This window comes from Talpa occidentalis, unplaced genomic scaffold (assembly GCF_014898055.3).
Source record: "Talpa occidentalis isolate TD23 unplaced genomic scaffold, MPIMG_talOcc4v2.1 talOcc4.8, whole genome shotgun sequence".
In the NCBI taxonomy this organism is placed as follows: domain Eukaryota; kingdom Metazoa; phylum Chordata; class Mammalia; order Eulipotyphla; family Talpidae; genus Talpa; species Talpa occidentalis.
This window is the reverse complement of record NW_023605194.1, coordinates 110,308,109-110,325,814: the sequence shown is the minus strand read 5'-3', so window position 1 is coordinate 110,325,814 and position 17,706 is coordinate 110,308,109. Positions and strand designations below refer to the sequence as shown.

General features: G+C 42.8%; 1 long non-coding RNA gene across 3 annotated transcripts; it reads right to left on the bottom strand.

The window, feature by feature from the left end:
• Positions 1–580: 580 nt before the first annotated feature.
• On the bottom strand, positions 581–17,488 carry LOC119233686 (uncharacterized). 3 transcript variants are annotated; one of them, XR_005122438.1, is made up of 5 exons: positions 17,370–17,488; positions 15,859–15,992; positions 11,002–11,169; positions 1,464–1,508; positions 581–915 (listed from the first exon to the last, which is right to left on the bottom strand). It is a non-coding gene; the product is annotated as an uncharacterized LOC119233686 (long non-coding RNA). The 3 variants fall into 3 exon arrangements; XR_008549794.1 differs by having other exon boundaries at positions 17,348–17,385; XR_005122437.1 differs by lacking the exon at positions 17,370–17,488 and adding an exon at positions 16,453–16,569.
• Between the last annotated feature and the right edge of the window lie 218 nt (positions 17,489–17,706).

Below are 17,706 nucleotides of genomic sequence, written 5' to 3'. Positions count from 1 at the left end.
ATAGATAAGTGAGGCAGATCTAATACTCCATTGTGTCTCTTTATGAGGCAGACAATGTATTTCAATAATTCATGAACATACTAATTAAACAGTCTTTTGACTTCACTAGATCTCTAGTAAACTAACCAATAACTGAATTTTTTTTTAATTTATAAAATCCTTTACAAAAATAGAGTAACCCAAGAATGTCTGGCTTTTATTGCCATGTAGGATTTTGGTTTGTGTTCTATAAAAATTTAAGTAGTTGAATACTACCAAAAAAAAAAAAAAACCAGTTTTATGCAGAAAGACCTATTTCTTTCAGGTCCTATATGCTAGAGATTACTGTCCTCCACTTCCCATTTTAATTAGGGGAAGAGGGCCACCCAGCTTTGGAACACATTTCTCAACCTATCTAGGAACTAAATGTGACCGTGTGATTATTTTAGGCCAATAGGATATGAGCAGAATGAATGAGGTTAACCTCCAGGTCATCTCCTTCCAGAGGAAGCCTGCCCTCCACTGCCTTTCCTGGTTGAAACTAAATTGGCTCTGGTCATACACACATGGCACTTTAAGAGATAACAGAGCAAGGGTGTAAAGCAAACAAGGCCTGGGAATGCTTCATGCCTCAAAATCCCCAAGGCTGTTTTGGGAGAGAAAAATAATCTTAATTAACCAACTATTTAGTCTATGTATTCTAGCATATTTTCCCCAATATTAGATAGATATAAAATATATAAGAACTACTTCCTGAGTTGAGCAGAACATGATTGTTCAGGAAAGTATTTCCCTGAAAATTCGGGAATCCCAAATGTCAGAGGACATCCTCCAAGGTTTCCTTCTGTTGTTTTAAGCAATGACTTTCTTCTTCACCAATCCACACTCTCCTTTAACTGCTACTCTGACACATCCTCCTTTTGAAATTCTCTGTACCTGCATAAGAAGAAACATCTCAATATTTTGGTTATTTCTCCTTTAGTGACTCCTTTCTCTGCCCACCCCCTCCCTACAACCCCGACCTTCTAAATGTAAGGGTTTCCCAAGGCTTGACCTTCAACCTTAAAGCGTCTCCAAAGTTTAATCTCCTATCTCCAACTCCATACTGGGTGTTTCAACCTAAAACTAAGTGTTTCTAAAATTAAAAATGTGTGGGACTCTCTGGTGGCACAAGGGGCTAAGCACCGCGCTATGAAACAATCCGCAGCCTCTGCAGCATGAGTTCCATCCCCAGCCTGCCAGAGAGAAACCCACATGGCTCAGGAGACCTCTCCTGTCTCACCCGCTGCACCCCTCAGCGGTGTATTTCAGTAGCTCTGCCCGTTCTGCTCCCCGCTCTGTCTCTGGTGAATCCTCTCACCCTTGCACTCCTCTGGCCTATACCCTACCTGTTGTATAAAAATAAATAAATCTTAAAAAAAAATAAAAATAATACCTCAAAAAAAAAAAGATAAACTCTCATTAGATGACAATGGTAAATCTACCTGGTAGAGTGCTCTTATTTTTGTTTGATCATCGCCATCCGTTCTCTGTGGAGTAGGTAAAAACAATTAGGGAAGTGTAGGTAAAAACAATTAGGGAAGTACATGATGAAAGCATCCTATTGTACAAATAATTATGCATTTAATATGCTGTGAGTGAAGTAATTTACATCAAATATACAATAGAACCACCAATATCAAATCACAGACCCACCTTGGGGCGTAAATTAGACAGCACCCACGTGGATTCATGGACACAGTGACAAGGGTAGTGCCCCGAAGAAACACCCCCAGGTGAGCCTCTCCAACTTTATCTGAACCAGACACACTGATCCTAGGCAGGGAAACTCTTAAACCAAAAAATAATAAAAATGAAAGCTGGACACCAAGCAAACTGTGGACGTGTCTCTACAGGATTAAGTTCGCTGGACGCTGCCACCCTATCCAGGCGTTAGCTACTTAGCACTCTGCTCCTCTGATGCCAGACGCAGCCCACGGGGCTTGAACATAATAGGCCTCCACCTGTGTTCACCTGAACATTAGAGGTTTGAGCCAAAAAAATACCTCGGTCCTGGCCAGACTAGCATCCTCATCTGCTTGGACTTTAGTTCAGTAATAATTAGCTCTGCCTGTTGATATTTGAGAAGTTGGGCTAACAGATGCATTGAGGTTTTTTGTTACAGACAGATTGCTTATTGTGTGGATTCCTGTGCTCCCAGCCCACGCGCTCTGATGATCAGTTTGGCTGATTTAAACCTGTCAATGGTCATCACCCACTTATTATTTTGATGAACTGCAAATAAATTGATACTGTGCAAAGATTAGTGTGTGTGTGTGTTTGTGTGTGTGTGTGTGAGAGAGAGCGAGAGAGAGAGAGAGAGAGAGAGATTCATCTGCTTATGAGAGTGTAGTCAAAATAATTTGATAAAAATCAACTTTTTGAAAATGAGATTGTTTAGATGCTCAGGCAAAGTAGGAAAAGATTGGCATGATCCCATCTTATATTTTAGGAAATGTCATTCAGAAAAAGAACCTTATTTATAATTTAGTATAAAGTGAAATGGGGGGTGAAAGAATAAAATATATAAGAATAATAGCTGATGTGTCTCATGTGCAAACTCTTCACAATATTTGTGGTTCTTTTTTTTAAGATTTATTTATTTATGCACACAAGAGCTGGGGTACAGGCCAGACGTGCAGGGGGTGAGAGGACTCTCACCATAGACAGAGCAGGGAACAGAACAGTCAGACTGAATGAAATACACTGCTGAGGGGAGCAGTGGGCACAACAGGAGAGGTCTGCCTCACCATCTGGGATTCTCGCCGGCAGGCCGGGGATTGAACCTGCGCTGCAGAAGCTGTGGACAGCTTCTGCAGTGCGGAGCTCAACCCGCTGCACCACCGGGGAGACACTGCCCCCACCCCCCTCCCCTGCAGTGCTGGTGAGCATTTCAGGAGCGTTATGCTCGGGAGCCTGGAAGCTCTGCCCTTTTCCTGTGTCTTCCCTAAGTATCTCAGCTCTCTGCCTGCTCCTGAGTTAAACCCTTTTTTTTTAAAGATTTATTTATTCATGCATACAAGAGATGGGGTACAGGCCAGATGTGTGGGAAGGTGAGCGGGGAACAGAACAGACAGACTGACTGAAATGCACTGCTGAGGGGAGCAGCGGGTGAGACAGGAGAGGTCTGCTATGCCATGTGGGTAGCTCTCTGGCCAGCCAGGATTGAACCCGTGCTGCAGAGGCTGCGATAGCCTCAGAGCACTGTGCTCAACCGCCTGCACCACCAGGGGAGGCCCATGAGTTAAATCCTTTTATAATGAGCATAATCTAGTGAGGAAAATGTTTCTCTAAGTTCCATGAGCCCCTCTAGCAAACTAACAGAACCCGGAGAGGGGTTCATGGGAACCTGCAGTTTGTAGTTGGTCAGTTAGAAGCACAGGTGACAACTGGTCTTGTAATTGTGTCTCAAGGGAGAAGGTTAGTGGGGAAGAGTCTCGTAGCAACAAACCCTTAACCTCCAGGTAGATCATGTCAGAATCGAATTGTAGGGAGCTAGCTGCTTCTTGATGTGGGGGGAAAAAAAACACGTGAGAATTGCTCTCTGCATCAGACAGCCAAACCGTTTCTAAGTGGGTTCTATCATTTTCACTGCCATCAGCAGCACATGGAAGTTATGGTTCCTCCAGCGTCCTCATCAACACTGGGTGTGATCAAATATTGTTTTAGCTATTGTTGACTGGCTAACTCTCTGACTAAAATCTCTGACATTGTTAAAATCTCAGTGATAGTATTGCAGCACTATTTACAATAGGTAAAACCTGAAAACAACCCAAATGCCCAAAAATAGATGACTGGATCAAGAAGATGTGGTACATGTACACACTGGAATCTTACTCAGAAAAGATAAACTCATGCCATTCACAGCATCGTGGATGGAGCTAGAAGGAATTATGCTCAGTGAAATAAGCCAGAAGGAAAAAGAAAAATATCGGATGGTTTCACTTATAGCAGGAATATAGGGGAACCCAATAAGACATCAGTGTAAAAAAGTAATAACAGAACAAAACACAACAAAGCAAAAATGGACAATTATAAATCAGGGACATCCTGCAGGGGAGGAGGCGGGAGAGGGAGGCACACAGGGGACTGAGGTGATGGTGCACAGGTGCATTGGGGAAGGAAACTCTATGGGGACCACACCTGAGGGGGTGGGGGGAAGCAAATATGGTTTAAAAATGAACAAAGATGTAAAAAAATAAAAAAAAATTAATAAAAAACCTCAATGATAGTTACACAAAGAGCTTATTCAATAATCAAAGTGATGATAGGAACCGGGGAAACAGTCTGACAGATTTTACTCTGTGATTGCTGTTCCAATAAACCCAGGTTTGGATTGTGTTTATATATTTAGAAACAGTGACTCCTTGGCATTAAGAATGCAATTATTCTTTTTAATTTAATTAATTTTTTTTAGTTTTAGATATGTCTTTTTTTTTTTTTTTTAAGAATGCAATTATTCTTGATGGGTTGGTGGGGGTTGTAGTTCTAAACTGTCTGGACCGAAAGATATGCTGATGCAAGAGGAGCGCAGTCATTTCCTTTCTGAAAAGCGCCTTGCGGGAGATCAAAGGCTGAGTACCCACTGTTAAATCTTTATCTGCTGCTTGGTCCTCAGTGGGGTTGAGAAGACTGGCTTTACCCTCAGGAAGCAGATTCCTGCATTGGCCACAGGATGGAGCCTGTCAGACATTAAGACATTAAGTCTGTAAAGATGACTTTGCTCTTTTGCGTCCTGGGGTGAGGGTCTCCAGAATATGTTACAACATGTTCACACCATTCCAATAGGGATGCAAGCGGCATCTCATTATGCTTATTCATTTGCAATGACAAATGATGCTGAGCATCCTTGAGCATTATTTTATATTATTTATATCTCTTTGGTTAAATATTTATTCAACTTTTCAAAGTTTTGCTTTTGTTGGGTGGGACCAGAGTAGCATTTAGCCTAGTAATAATTTATCTCCACTACCAGGCACACCTTCCTGAGGCCTTCTGGTTGGAACCTCCATCTTCCAGTAAGTGGCCAAAACCACCAACAGAAAGGGAGGGAGGAGAGGCTCCGCCGTGCATTCTTTGGGCCTTTTAGAAAACATGGAGGTGCTCCTTGAGCCACGGACATGTGAATCTACACCAATGGTGGTGGTATCCATGTCAAGGAAATGAGCACTGTACAAAGAGGAACACCCCAGACATGTTTCCACGGCAACGCTGGAAGAATCCATACTGTCACCCAGCATGCACTTGACATTGTTGTAAACAAACAAGGGCAGGATTCTTGCCCAGAGAATTAAAGTTCTTATTGAGCATATTTAGCACTCCAAGAGCCAAGATCGCTTTCTGAAACATGTGAAAGGAATGATCAGGAAACAAAGAAAGCCAAAGAGAAAGGTCTGGGGTTCCACTCAAGTGCCAGCCTGTCCCCCCACCCCCCAGTACCCCAGAGCAGCTCAATGTGGGAGAACCCACGGAGAGAAGCTGCTGGATCCCATCCTCTATGCGTTCATAGCATGATAGGTGTGAAAAGTAAACAATGAAAGACCCCAGACTATTAAAAAAAAAAAAAAAAAGACCTTTCTGAGTATCCTGCCCAATGCCTCCTGAATTATGAGCTTTTCCAGTTTGGCTGATGGGAAGCTGCACTATTCTTGGCCCGGGTCTACACCAGTCATTATTCTTGATGATCTTTCCAGATAGTCTTTTCCTTGAGCTTTGGTAGTTTCCTCCCATACTTGCTCAGTAAGACGGAACGCTGCAGTTCTACCAGGGTTCCTTCTCTGTGCAAGCCTCTTGTCGTTGTCCAGTGAATTGTAGCAGCCTTGGGCGCCCCAGTCTCTCTGCCTCGTCTCCTTAACTCACAGATTCCCTGGACTGCCTGGGTCCTCCTCCCCGGTGTCATGGGTTGAAACCTCTCCCAAGACATTAACCCAGGGTGGTCACAGCAGTCACATCATCTCCTTCCCGTCTCCCAGTGATCATTATCCCTTGTTGTCTAACGTGCAGTGTCCTGAAACCATTGCTTCAAATATTGTGTCTGGATTTTGGTTGATTTGTCAGCAGGCAAGGAGAAGGCTACAGTGATCATGCCCTGTACACTAAGGTACTTACAGGAGCCATTGCGGAATGCTAGTAACCTCAGGACCGGACAGAACAGCCATGCCAAGATGATAACGGGGTGTCATGTGCAAAAAGAGACTTGAGCAAAGGTGCTAGTGCAAGAAAAAGTCACTTGTGCATGACCACTGGGCCCCTGCCCCAGGGCGTGTAGCTCTTCCCTGTCAGGGACTCTGCATCCCCTTGCTGGGGGATAGGTGTCTTTCGAGCAAGAGTTCACCCTTCTCCAGGCTTTGATCAAAAAATAGTCCCCATCTGCTGTGCCACTCAGTTTCATTCTTTTGGCACCAATGATACTAAGGAGGGATAAAAACAGCCAGCAGCTTAGCCTCAAAGGTCATCTCAGTAAGAGAAATCTAAAGTCTTAGCTAAAAAATAATACAGAGGGCCTCCCCGGTGGCGCAGCGGTTGAGCGCTGGACTGTGAAGCTGCCCGCAGCCTCTGCAGCACCGGTTCGATCCCCGGCTGCCATACGAGGGTCCCACATGGCGCGCAGACCTCTCCTGCCGCCCGCTGCTCCCCTCAGCAGTGTCCTTCGGTCCTTCTGCCTGCTCTGCTCCCCGCTCTGGCTCTGGTGAATTCTTTCACCCTCCCATGCTTCTGACTGTACCCAGTGCTTGTATAAATAAATAAATAAATCTTTAAAATAAATAAGTAAATAAATACAGAACAACCCAAAGTTTTAATTTTTATAGATTTTTTTTTTCAGCTTGAGCCACCAAATAAGTCTAGAGTTCCCTGATTCTGATGCCACTGCTGCAGTGGAGATTGTCTAATCTCCACCTCTGCATAATTATCTATCATTTCTTCCTGTCATCTCCAGTCTGACATTACGCCCTGCGCCTCTTTTTCACCATGTGGCAATGGACACCCACAAACTGATGCACACAAAAATCCTTCTTCATAAACATGATAATTTTGAGAAACTGCCTCAATACTTTTGTTAATCTCATCGATCTGTTTGTTAATCTACATGTGTGAGTATACTCATATTTGATGGTTTTTTTTTCAGCAAATCTTTGCTGTGACCTAATTCACAGGTAATGCAATATAGCAGTACGATAAGAGGAGCAGGACTTTAAACAAAAGTTGACAATACAGCTGCAGCTTTTCTAAACATGAAGGAAATACATGTAGGAGATACATGCCAGAATACATACACACCAACAAAATAAAATGGAATCGATTAGAATCAAGAAGAATTAACAAGTGCAGCAAGGTTGCAGGATATAAAAACAGTGCAAAAATCAATTATATTTTTACACACTAGCAGTGAACAATCTAAAAATGACATTAAGAAAACAATTCTGTTTACAATGGCATCAAAAAAGAGTGAAATCTTTGGAATAAATCAGCAAAAGAAGTTCAAGACTTGTGTACTGAAAACTACAAAATGTTGAGAAATTAAAGATGTAAATATGTGGAAAGACATCATATGTTTATGGATCAGAAGACTTAATACTGTCAAGATTTTAAATGATAAAATATTCCACAAGTTGATCAACAGATTCAACACAATCTCTAGTTTCTCCAAAAAGATAAACAAATGGTCAACTAGTACAAGAAAAGATGTTCATTCTTCATCTTGGACATGTAAATCAAAGCCAGAGATACCACTTCCTATCCTCTAGGATGGTTAAGGTCAAAAGGACAGACAATAGCAAGATTTGGTGAGGATGTGGGGAAAGAGGAATCCTCACTTTGTGAAGAGATTGTGAGATGATGAAGCCACTTTAGGAAAACAATATGTCAGATTCTCAAAACATTAAACAGAGTTGCCATATGATTCAGCCATTCTACCCTAAGCTACATATTTAAGAAAATTTAAAAAACATATGTCCACGCAACAACTTGTCCACAACAACATTATTCATGGTAGTCACAGAAGTAGAAACAATCCAAATGTCTATCAACTGGTGAATAGGTAGCTACCATATGGGATAGGGTATTATCCTCTTAATGTGTTATCATTCAGGATTAAAAATGAGAGAGGTTCTGCTACACGCTGCCAAGTGAATGAACCTTGAAAGCATTTATTCGCAATGAAGAGAGCCTAAAAGCATGTCACTAAAGTCCACAGGTCGGATTCCATTTACATGAAATGTTCTGAACAGGTAAATCCAAAGTGACAGAAAGTATATTTATGGTTGCTAGGGGCTTTGGGGTGGATGGAATAAGGAGTGATAGTTAATAGTGATGATTTTGAGGGGAGATGAAATGTTCTATAATTAGATGAGGATAATTGTTGCATAGCTCTATTCCTAAAACCCACAAATTTATGTACTTTAAAATGGTGAGTTTTATACTATGTGAATTGCACCTAAAAGAGCTGTCATTAAAAAAAATAGAATGAAGTATAAGTATTAAACTGAAGAGCAAAAAATGAGTACATTTTATTACTAGCTTCAGGTCCACAAGATGTAGTTTTATAAAGTGAATAAATTTTTCTTGTACCCAAATCTGCTATGCTTTCAACAATTCAATTAATGTTGGTTGCATTTTCCTCTATTAGTAAAAAGGAAAATGTTTAGACAGTTTAGTTTCACAATGTAATTCCACTTGATATTATTCTTCTAAGATAAATATCCATAGCTTTAATAATAACATATTTATTCCTAGATAATCCTAGATGTGAAAATAGAGAGTAGAATGACAAGGCAAAAAATACCAGTGGAATGTGAAAAATGAAGCAGGATATGAACTTTCTACTTGTTCTAATATGTTTTCTTTCCATTTCCTTGGTAATAAACACAATCAAGAGAAGTATGCACTTCCTTGCCACTCCTGGGAACAGAATGCTTTTCCCCTTACCTGTGTCAAGACTGATCACTAGTGTCATAGACACTAGTAACCTAAGCCTGGGCTGTAATGGGCCATCAAGATCTGCGCAAGGGGTTAAGTCGCCACACTATGAAGCTATCCCCAGCCACTGCAGCATGAGTTCGATCCCTGGCCAGGGAGGTGACCCACATGACGCAGCAGCCCTCTCCTGTCTCGCCCACTGCTCCCCTCAACAGTGTATTTTAGTCAATTCGCATGTTCTGCTCCCCACTCTGTCTCTGGTGAATCCTCTCACTCCCTGTACCCCAGTTCTTGTATGCATAAATAAATAAATCTTTGAAAAAAAGAAAAAGAAGGAAGAATCTGTGTAACTATCTAAAAATGGTATAGGGCAGAAGGCATGGGGGAGAGGTTTGACAGAGACTGGGTCTGTGATATAAACACGGGGGAAAGTCATAAAAGTGGGAACTTATGCAGAGAAGTGGAGTGACTGAGCCTGACAGTGAGGGCCTACTGGCCAGCCCGCCACAAAAGGAGGCTCCAGGCCCTTTACATTCTGGCAGCTGTGGCTAGGGTGCTGGCAGGTACCCAGCCTCTCAGCTGACGAATGGCTGGGTTCAAAGATTTCACTCAATGGGGCCTCCCCGGTGGCGCAGCGGTTGAGCGCTGGGTTGCGAAGCTGCCCGCGGCCTCTGTGGCGCCGGTTCGATCCCCCGCTGCTCTCCGGCCACCGGAGGAGGGTCCCACATGGCGCGCAGACCCCCCCTGCCGCCCGCTGCTCCCCTCAGCAGTGTACTTCGGTCCTTCTGCCTGCTCTGCTCCCCGCTCTGGCTCTGGTGAATTCTCTCACCCTCCCGCGCTTCTGACTGTACCCAGTGCATGTATAAACAAAACAAACAAACCAGCAAACAAATAAATAAAGCATGCCTCTATTAAAAAAAAAAAATTGCATTAAGAGGTACCAAGCTGCAATTTAAAAAAAAAAAAAAAAAGATTTCACTCAATGATGTAACTCTTGCTAAGAAGCACCTCAGGCAACTAGCATATAGTAAGGATGCTAAACTAAGAAAAAGCCGTATTTCCTTCTCTCTGCAACATGCCCACTTTTTCTCTTATGAAAATACGAAAAGACAAGACCAAAAAGAAGGAAACAATTGGAAAAATGTGCCTTTTAGCTAGCTTATTGAGCTGGATATGCACCTATGGACCGTCAGTCCCAAATCTTCCCTTTTATAGTGTCTCGATTTCGCGCTGGAACTTGGACTTTGCAAATTACATTTCTCAGACTCCTGTCAGCTGTTGTTAGATTCTGCCACTAGGAGGCACTGGAGCAATATTCGAAGTCAGGAGGAGGACGAAATTTCTTTGAGGATTTTTTGCTGTTCTTACATTGGCCCAATCTCTTTCAGCACCCCTAAATTCATGGCCTCCTCAGAGAGAGCTAGTTAACATGCATTTCTCCCAAGCCTGATCCCCTGCTCCGGAGGGGTCCTTTCTCCACAGAGGTATGTGATGGTCCCAATATCTTCCCTCTGGTTTCTCCAGACCTAGTTGTATCTGTGGCTTCTGCTGTTTCCTTTGGGTTAGTTCAGACCTGCCACACTGGAGCAAACAATTCTCTGTATAAAATCTCTCCTATTAAAATACCTAATGTCCTGTGAGCTAAAGCCCAATGGGGGTGTGACTGCTGAGCCTTCCCTTCCCCAAGGAGCCACCTCAAACTATAGCATGGTGCAGCTGACTTCACCTCAATCCTGATGTTACCTTCCTGGAGAGATATCAGATCCTACAGGCTAAGGACTCAGTCTTCCAACCGCCTCCCACCTCAGAGGCTGGCCACAAGCCCAGGCTGCTACCGTTGCTTCTGACCAACTGGCCATAGGTTGGAGGTTCCCACGACCTGTTCCTCAGATTTCTCTAATCTCTTCCAAGGAGTGTTTTGCATTCTTCAGGTGTATGCCTAGAGGTGGGATTGCTGGTCATATGGTGGATCGGTTTTTAATATTTTGAGAAATCTCCATATTGTTTTCCACAGGGATGGACCAGTCTATATTCCCAGCAAGAGTGGACATCTTAAATACCACTTACTTTTTCTTTAAAACTTCTGCAACAACTCAAGATGGGCATCCTTCCACAGGCATTCCACTTGCCTGTGGTATGGGGTGCACACAGTGGGGTGTCAGGAATGTGGCCCCTCAGTTGATTTGCCTGTGTTGTGACTTGATTTGCTGTTGAGAGAGAAGCCCTGGACTCTACCTACAAATAAAAACAGTGACCATTTAAATCTAGTTTTAGTCTCTAAAAAAAAAAACAAAAACAAAACCCTAAAGGGGCCTCCCTGGTGGTACAAAGGGTTAAGATACAACCTATGAAGCTATCCGCAGCCACTGTACCACGAGTTCGATCCCCGGCAAGGGAGCAACCCACATGGCGCAGACCTCCCCTGCCTCGCCAGCTGCTCCCCTCAGCAGTGGATTTCAGTAGACCCGCCTGTTCTGCTCCCCACTCTGTCTCTGGTGAATCCTCTCACCCCCCACACCTCTAGCCCATACCCCGATTCTTGTATACATAAATAAATCTTCAAAAAAAAACCTTATAAAACAGATATACAAGTAAACCAGGGGTGCGGTCTTGTCTTAATAGTCCCTGACCAAATTGTCTTGATATTTTCATTTAAATTTTATCTGATAGAGAAAAGAACATTTCCATTTTTATATCAGCTTAAGATTCTATACTGATTAAGAGATACAGCTCGGCATTTCCTCTATCATTGTCACATCTTTGGGAGCAGAGTTATCAGATTTTAGGTCTTAAGCCAAAATTACTTTTACTCTTAAAGACTTTTTTATTAGTTGAACTGCCTAATTATCTTGATCCTGAGCCACATTGAGCAATTATCCATAAAAACGTTCTTGCTGCAGTTTTTATTGTTCATTTTCTTAAAGGACTATTATTGATGCAAATAACATAACTGCAATTCATTTGCTGTAGTTCACATTTCAACTGTGCATCTGTTCCTGAAGAGAAGCTTCAAAAGATTGGCGGGACCCTATTGACTATTTGCGGTCAGAAAATGCTTCAGTAGCTCTGTTTAAGATGTCAAAATAGAGTGTTGACAAGCAAAACATTTGTCATATTATAGTTTTTGTCCCCAAGTATGGAAAATTACTTATTTGAGTTACCATCACATATTAGACTGTTTTGTTTATAGTTTTCTGTCTTATAACTGAAATTGCAAGTTATCCAGAATTCAGAGACTTATTTTGTACCATACAGAAGCAGCAAGGATAAAATTCTACACTCTGGGGCCTCCCTGGTGGTGCAAGGGGTTAAGCACCGCACTGTGAAGCAATCCGCAGCCTCTGCAGCATGAGTTCGATCCCCGGCTGGCCAGGGAGCAACCCACATGGCGCACAGACCTCTCCTGCCTCGCCCGCTGCTCCCCTCAGCAGTATATTTCAGTCAGTCTGCCTGTTCTGTTCCCCGCTCTGTCTCTGTGAATCCTCTAACCCCCCGCATCTCTGGCCTGTACCCCACTCTTGTATGTTAAAATAGATAAATCTTAAAAAAAAATCTGCACTCTGGAAAACATCATAAAGATGGACAAATTAAATCAGACCTCACTTAATGTTGAACTTAAATTTATAATCAACTTTATGATAGGAGGTTCTAGGGAATGCTTAAGCTTTTTGTTTTAAACAGGAGCAAGTCTCCAATTTCGTTTAGATTCATTTCATTATAATGTTAATGAGAAAAAAAATCAGCTCCTCCTGGGGGCCACTGTCTGTGCGGAGCTTGCTAGTGTCCCCATGGCTGTCTGGGTTTTCTCTAGGGACCCTGATTTCGCCCCACTTCCCAAAGATGTGCATGTGAGGCTCGTTGACATGCCTCAATGGTTCCAACATGAGCACATGTGGGCGGGGGTGTGCGGTGTCTGCGGTGGAAGGGTGGCCTGTCCGGAGTGGGGCCCCACCTGTGCCCTGGGCTGCTGGGCAAGGCTCTGGCCACCATGATCCTGACCTGTAATAAGTAGATTGGAAAATGAGTGAATGAATGAATAAATGAACACAAACGTCACTTGAATATTAGAAGCATGTTGGGTCTTTATAAATTTGGTGATGTTTTTATGATCAAAAACATTCTGTAGGAACTTACCCCTCGTGTTATCTATTAAGCCTAAGATAACACTGGTTTCATTACGCATTTTGCTTCACTTAGTCTCAGTTTCCAAGAACCTATTGTTGACATTAAGTGAGGCCTTGCTGTACCCTCCTGTGCTTTTACCCACGTGTGAAAGACAGTTAATCTCAGATAGGCCCATTTTTAAGTGAACGGCTCAGTGTTGCAAACACATGTTTTCATAGTTAATCAAATCTTTTCTGCAAATGGGTGGATTTTTATGCATGGATTCCTGGTGTCAAGAACACAGTCAGACCCTTCTCTGGTGTGTTGGTAGGGCATCTGAAAGGGATATCTCCCTCCCTGCAACTAGTAACACTAAGGATATGTATTTATTCTATCCTGTGAGGTTTGCCAACAGCTCAGTTGAATTCTTTTTTTCTGATGACTGTTGAAATGTAAAAGAAAACTAGACCAGAAGACACATTTTTGTCCTAGGAAAACCCTGTTCTTGATACCCAGAAAGAAATTTAAATGCATTGAAGTCATCCAGCGTCACGCCAGAAAATAACAAAAGTCCCTGCTTGGACGGGCTGAGGATTAAGCGCAAGCCCATAACTGCCCCTCCTCTACTCTGCCCCCCCCCTTCATGTTCTGCCAGTAAAGAAAACAAACTGGGGTTTCTTTCTCAAAAACCCGAAGGCAAAGCTTCAGAGAGCAGGAAATGATGCCCCTAAATACACACTAAGAAAATGCCCAAATTGAACAATTCCCAGGCTTATGAAGCAGCGTGTGTGCCGCTGTTTTCCTATGTGGATTTTTCTTATCTCTTCCCTATTTAAAACATGGAGTGGGCAGAATGTTTAAAATGCAGAGTTTTCCCTGTTGTAACCTAGGAACAATAACTTGAGGTTTCTAAGTAGGTAAGTGTCACCATGGAGACAAAAAGAAATCGCTCTGAGATATAGTTTCTTCCTGGAGCATATTGCTAAAAAAAGGACAAGAAGTTCAAAGTATGTGAAGATGGACTCAGGGACTGTGGAGCCAGCTGAACCTTTGGTCTGTTACTAGCTCTGAAAATGGAGTTTTAAATGTCCAGACACCCTGTTAATTGGTATGTAAAGTGGCATAACCTCTATGGGGAGCAATTTGCAGATAATCACCTTAATTATAATTACACCTACTCTTTGACCCAGCAAGTCTTCTTCTGGAAATTTATCCTACAGATACACAGAATTTATCCTACAGATACATATAGCTTATGCATATATGCTAAATAATGCACACACGAGGTTATTTATTGTAATGTTATTTGTAGTAGCAGAAACCTGGAAACTACCTAAGTTTCACTGGTTAAAATAAAATGTAAGTGCTATGCCTTTCCTTACCCCACCCCCTGCCATGCTTTGCCATTAAAGAAAACAAATTATGGTGTCTTTCTCAAAAGCCTGGAGACAAAGCTTCAAGTGCAGGAAGTGATGCCATATTGGTATGGAATGATATACACTGTGAAGCCAAAGTAGCAAATGCAGCAAAAAACAGTGCATTTAGCACGCTAGCACTCCGATCTGTGTAAAAGGAAGTGACCCTATTCACACTTTCTTGTTTGTATACATCTGACATAGCTTTGGATGGTCTCCCTGGAAAGTGCTAATAGTGGGTGCCTTACCAAGCATGGAACTGGGTCACTGGGGTACAGGTCACAGGCTAACATGTGCTATGTACCAGGCAGTATACTCAGCTCTTCACATATATTGTCTCATTTAATTTTCACAACTCCATGAGACAGCTATTATTCTTCCTTTTGTTACAGAGCAGACCTTGATGAAACATAGCTAGGTTCCACACCCTAATCATACCCAATGGTGGGGTGGTCTGCTGGTACCCAGAGGTGGGGCAGAGGGGTTGATGCTTCCCTAAGAATGCAATAAAAAGTCTCATAGCCCAAGGGATGGGGTCCCTCTCTCATGCACCGATTCAGTCAGAAGTCGCTCCAGAATGTCTGGACAATGGGAGGATCTGTATTCTAGAGACTTCTGCTTCCATAAATCTTCTTATTGTGTTGACAATAACACCCAAAGGCCTAAAATCAAGAGTCTAGCCTTCTTGCTAATTCTGACCTTCAGACCATCGTGAGAGCCCTCCGTGATTCTGCCTACCTGAAGCAACTACTCATACTGCACACAAAGATGCCAAACATCTCAGCAAGGGGACACCCAGAGTCCTATTTGCCCATGTATCCATCTCCAGCTTCTCCAGGTGACACACAATTCTGGTGACTTGTGAACTCAGCTGTACGATTGAGCATACCAACTCTCTTTCAACATAGTGGGAAAGAGAAAGGAAAAAAAAAAAACTTGAAAGAAAAAGAAATCTGCTGTATATATATATGTACACAACTGAAATATTTATATACCTTTTTTATATATACTTCTTCACCACTCATTCCACAATTCTCTTTTCCTCAACCAATTATTCCTGATTGGTCAAGATTCTTATGCTTTGCTTGATTAGATGATGACAACATTTATTGTGGAGAACTTGAGACTATGGACTCTGTCTTCGCATAGAGCATGTAACTATCTCCTCCCGGCTCAGGAGGAGACTGCAGTTCTCTCCCTGGGGCATAATGGAGTTTCACTCTAGCTATGAGCCAGCAGGCAATGACAGATGAGAGACAGGAAAGCTAGATTAGTAACTGAGCCCTGCAGGACGGCTCTTCCTCTCTCTAGCAAATGCACGCTACCTTGTCACCGGAAAAGACTTGAGGGCCAGGTCTTATTTAGCCTTTTCTCCAGGCGCTGAACTGCAGTCATAGACGCTTACCTTGCTTCATATCCAGGCTGGATAATGTGTACTCTTGGCTGTTCTCACAAATGGTCTCCTCTGTCTATTTTGAGTCCACCTTACGTGCACTCTGGGGTTCACGTTAGGTCATTCCTAATCACCTCTGGTGTCACCTACAAAGGCAAGGATTGAAACAGATTGTTGACAAAGTGAAGCATGAAGTCTAGAGGCCAAACTGGGAGATCAGAATTTTGGGCTAGGCACTAAAAGACTAGGGTCCACCTGTACAAGACTGACTCTTTCAGGATGGTCTTTGAGAAAAAGAGTTGACTTTCTGCACCATTCCATGGAAACCGAATACAGCCCAGGGCATATAGGCACTGGCCAATGTCAAATGTTGGACAGACCCCCCTTCACATCAGGGAATGGGTTGGCACCCCCTCAACTGTGAATGTTAAGGTGCTAATTCCTATAACTAACTCACCCCACCCCCTGCCATCATATCGTTCAAGGCCTGGACTTCACTCCCTGTTTCCTGTCAGGACATGAGGGACAAGGCTGAGCCCAGATGATAGACTAGAGTCAAGTTTCTGTCCTGTGATATTGCGGTTGCAGCCCACACCCTGAACATACCCAGCGGTGGGGTGGTCTCTGGTACCCAGAGGTGGGGCAGAGGGGCTGATGCTTCCCTAAAAATGCAATAAAAAGTCTCATAGCCCAAGGGATGGGGTCTCTCTCTCGCGAACCAATTCAGTCAGAAGTCGCTCCAGAATGTCTGGACAATGGGAGGATCTGTATTCTAGAGACTTCTGTTTCCATCAATCTTCTGAATGCAACTCTGTGTGTTCTGTGTGGGCATTTTATGTGACACCCCTCCAGAGGCCTCTGTGGTGATGTATGTATTGTTCGATTTGGTCTGGAGTATTTTTCTCATATTGAATTCAGGTCAGGGTTGATGTATTCTCTGAACCTCTGATTACAACCTTCATTCCCAGTTAGACAATTAAAAAAAACACCTATGTAAAGTTGTTGTAGAGTTTCAGAACATTTTATAATAACCTATAATAACCTGTTTACTAATTTCTAGATTCTGATAGTACACATTTATAGTTATCTACTCTCATGTGTATGTGATGGCTATTTTTCTCCGCTTCTAAGTAAACATTTTTTTCTGGCTGAAAACTTTTTCTTATTTTCTCAGGATCTGGCCTCCTCTCACCCCCTGCATCTCAGGCCTGTACCCCAGCTCCTGTATGCATAAATAAATAAATCTTCAAAAAAAAAAAGTATGTTTTCTAGGGGACTGGCTCTCCAGCGTGGGGTCCGGAAGGCACAGTGGCTCTCCCCCGAGGAGAAGATGCGCTCTTTATTGGCTCCCTCTCTTCACCCCCTCATATAGCTGTACCCTTATAATTGGTCTCAGGACTTTATACTGGTGTCAGGTATTGGCTTGACTTGACCAATGGGATGATTTCATTGAGGGCTTTTCACACAGAGACTTGCAAAAGTGCGTGCCATTTCTCCTTACTGTCTAATTCCTTTGCCTTCACCTGGAACTTCTTGGCTGATTGTGGAAGGATGAGACATGTGGGGGGTGTCATCCAGTTGTCCCTCCAAATGATCTCGTGGATATTTTCAGGGTGTTCACAGAATCTGAAAACGTAGGCTAATATATAAAGTTACCAAGCACATCTTTAATCTGTAAGAAGTAAAATAATACAAATTTATTATTTGTTTCCAGGGTTGATGGGCATTTTTGTAAAACAAAAGCCAAAATACTTTCCATGATTTACAGGAAGGCCCTGTCCCCTCCACCATTCTGATCTCCTGTTTTCCCTTTTGCTCATCTGCTCCAGGCAGCTGGTCTTCTTCCTGTTCTTCCTGAAG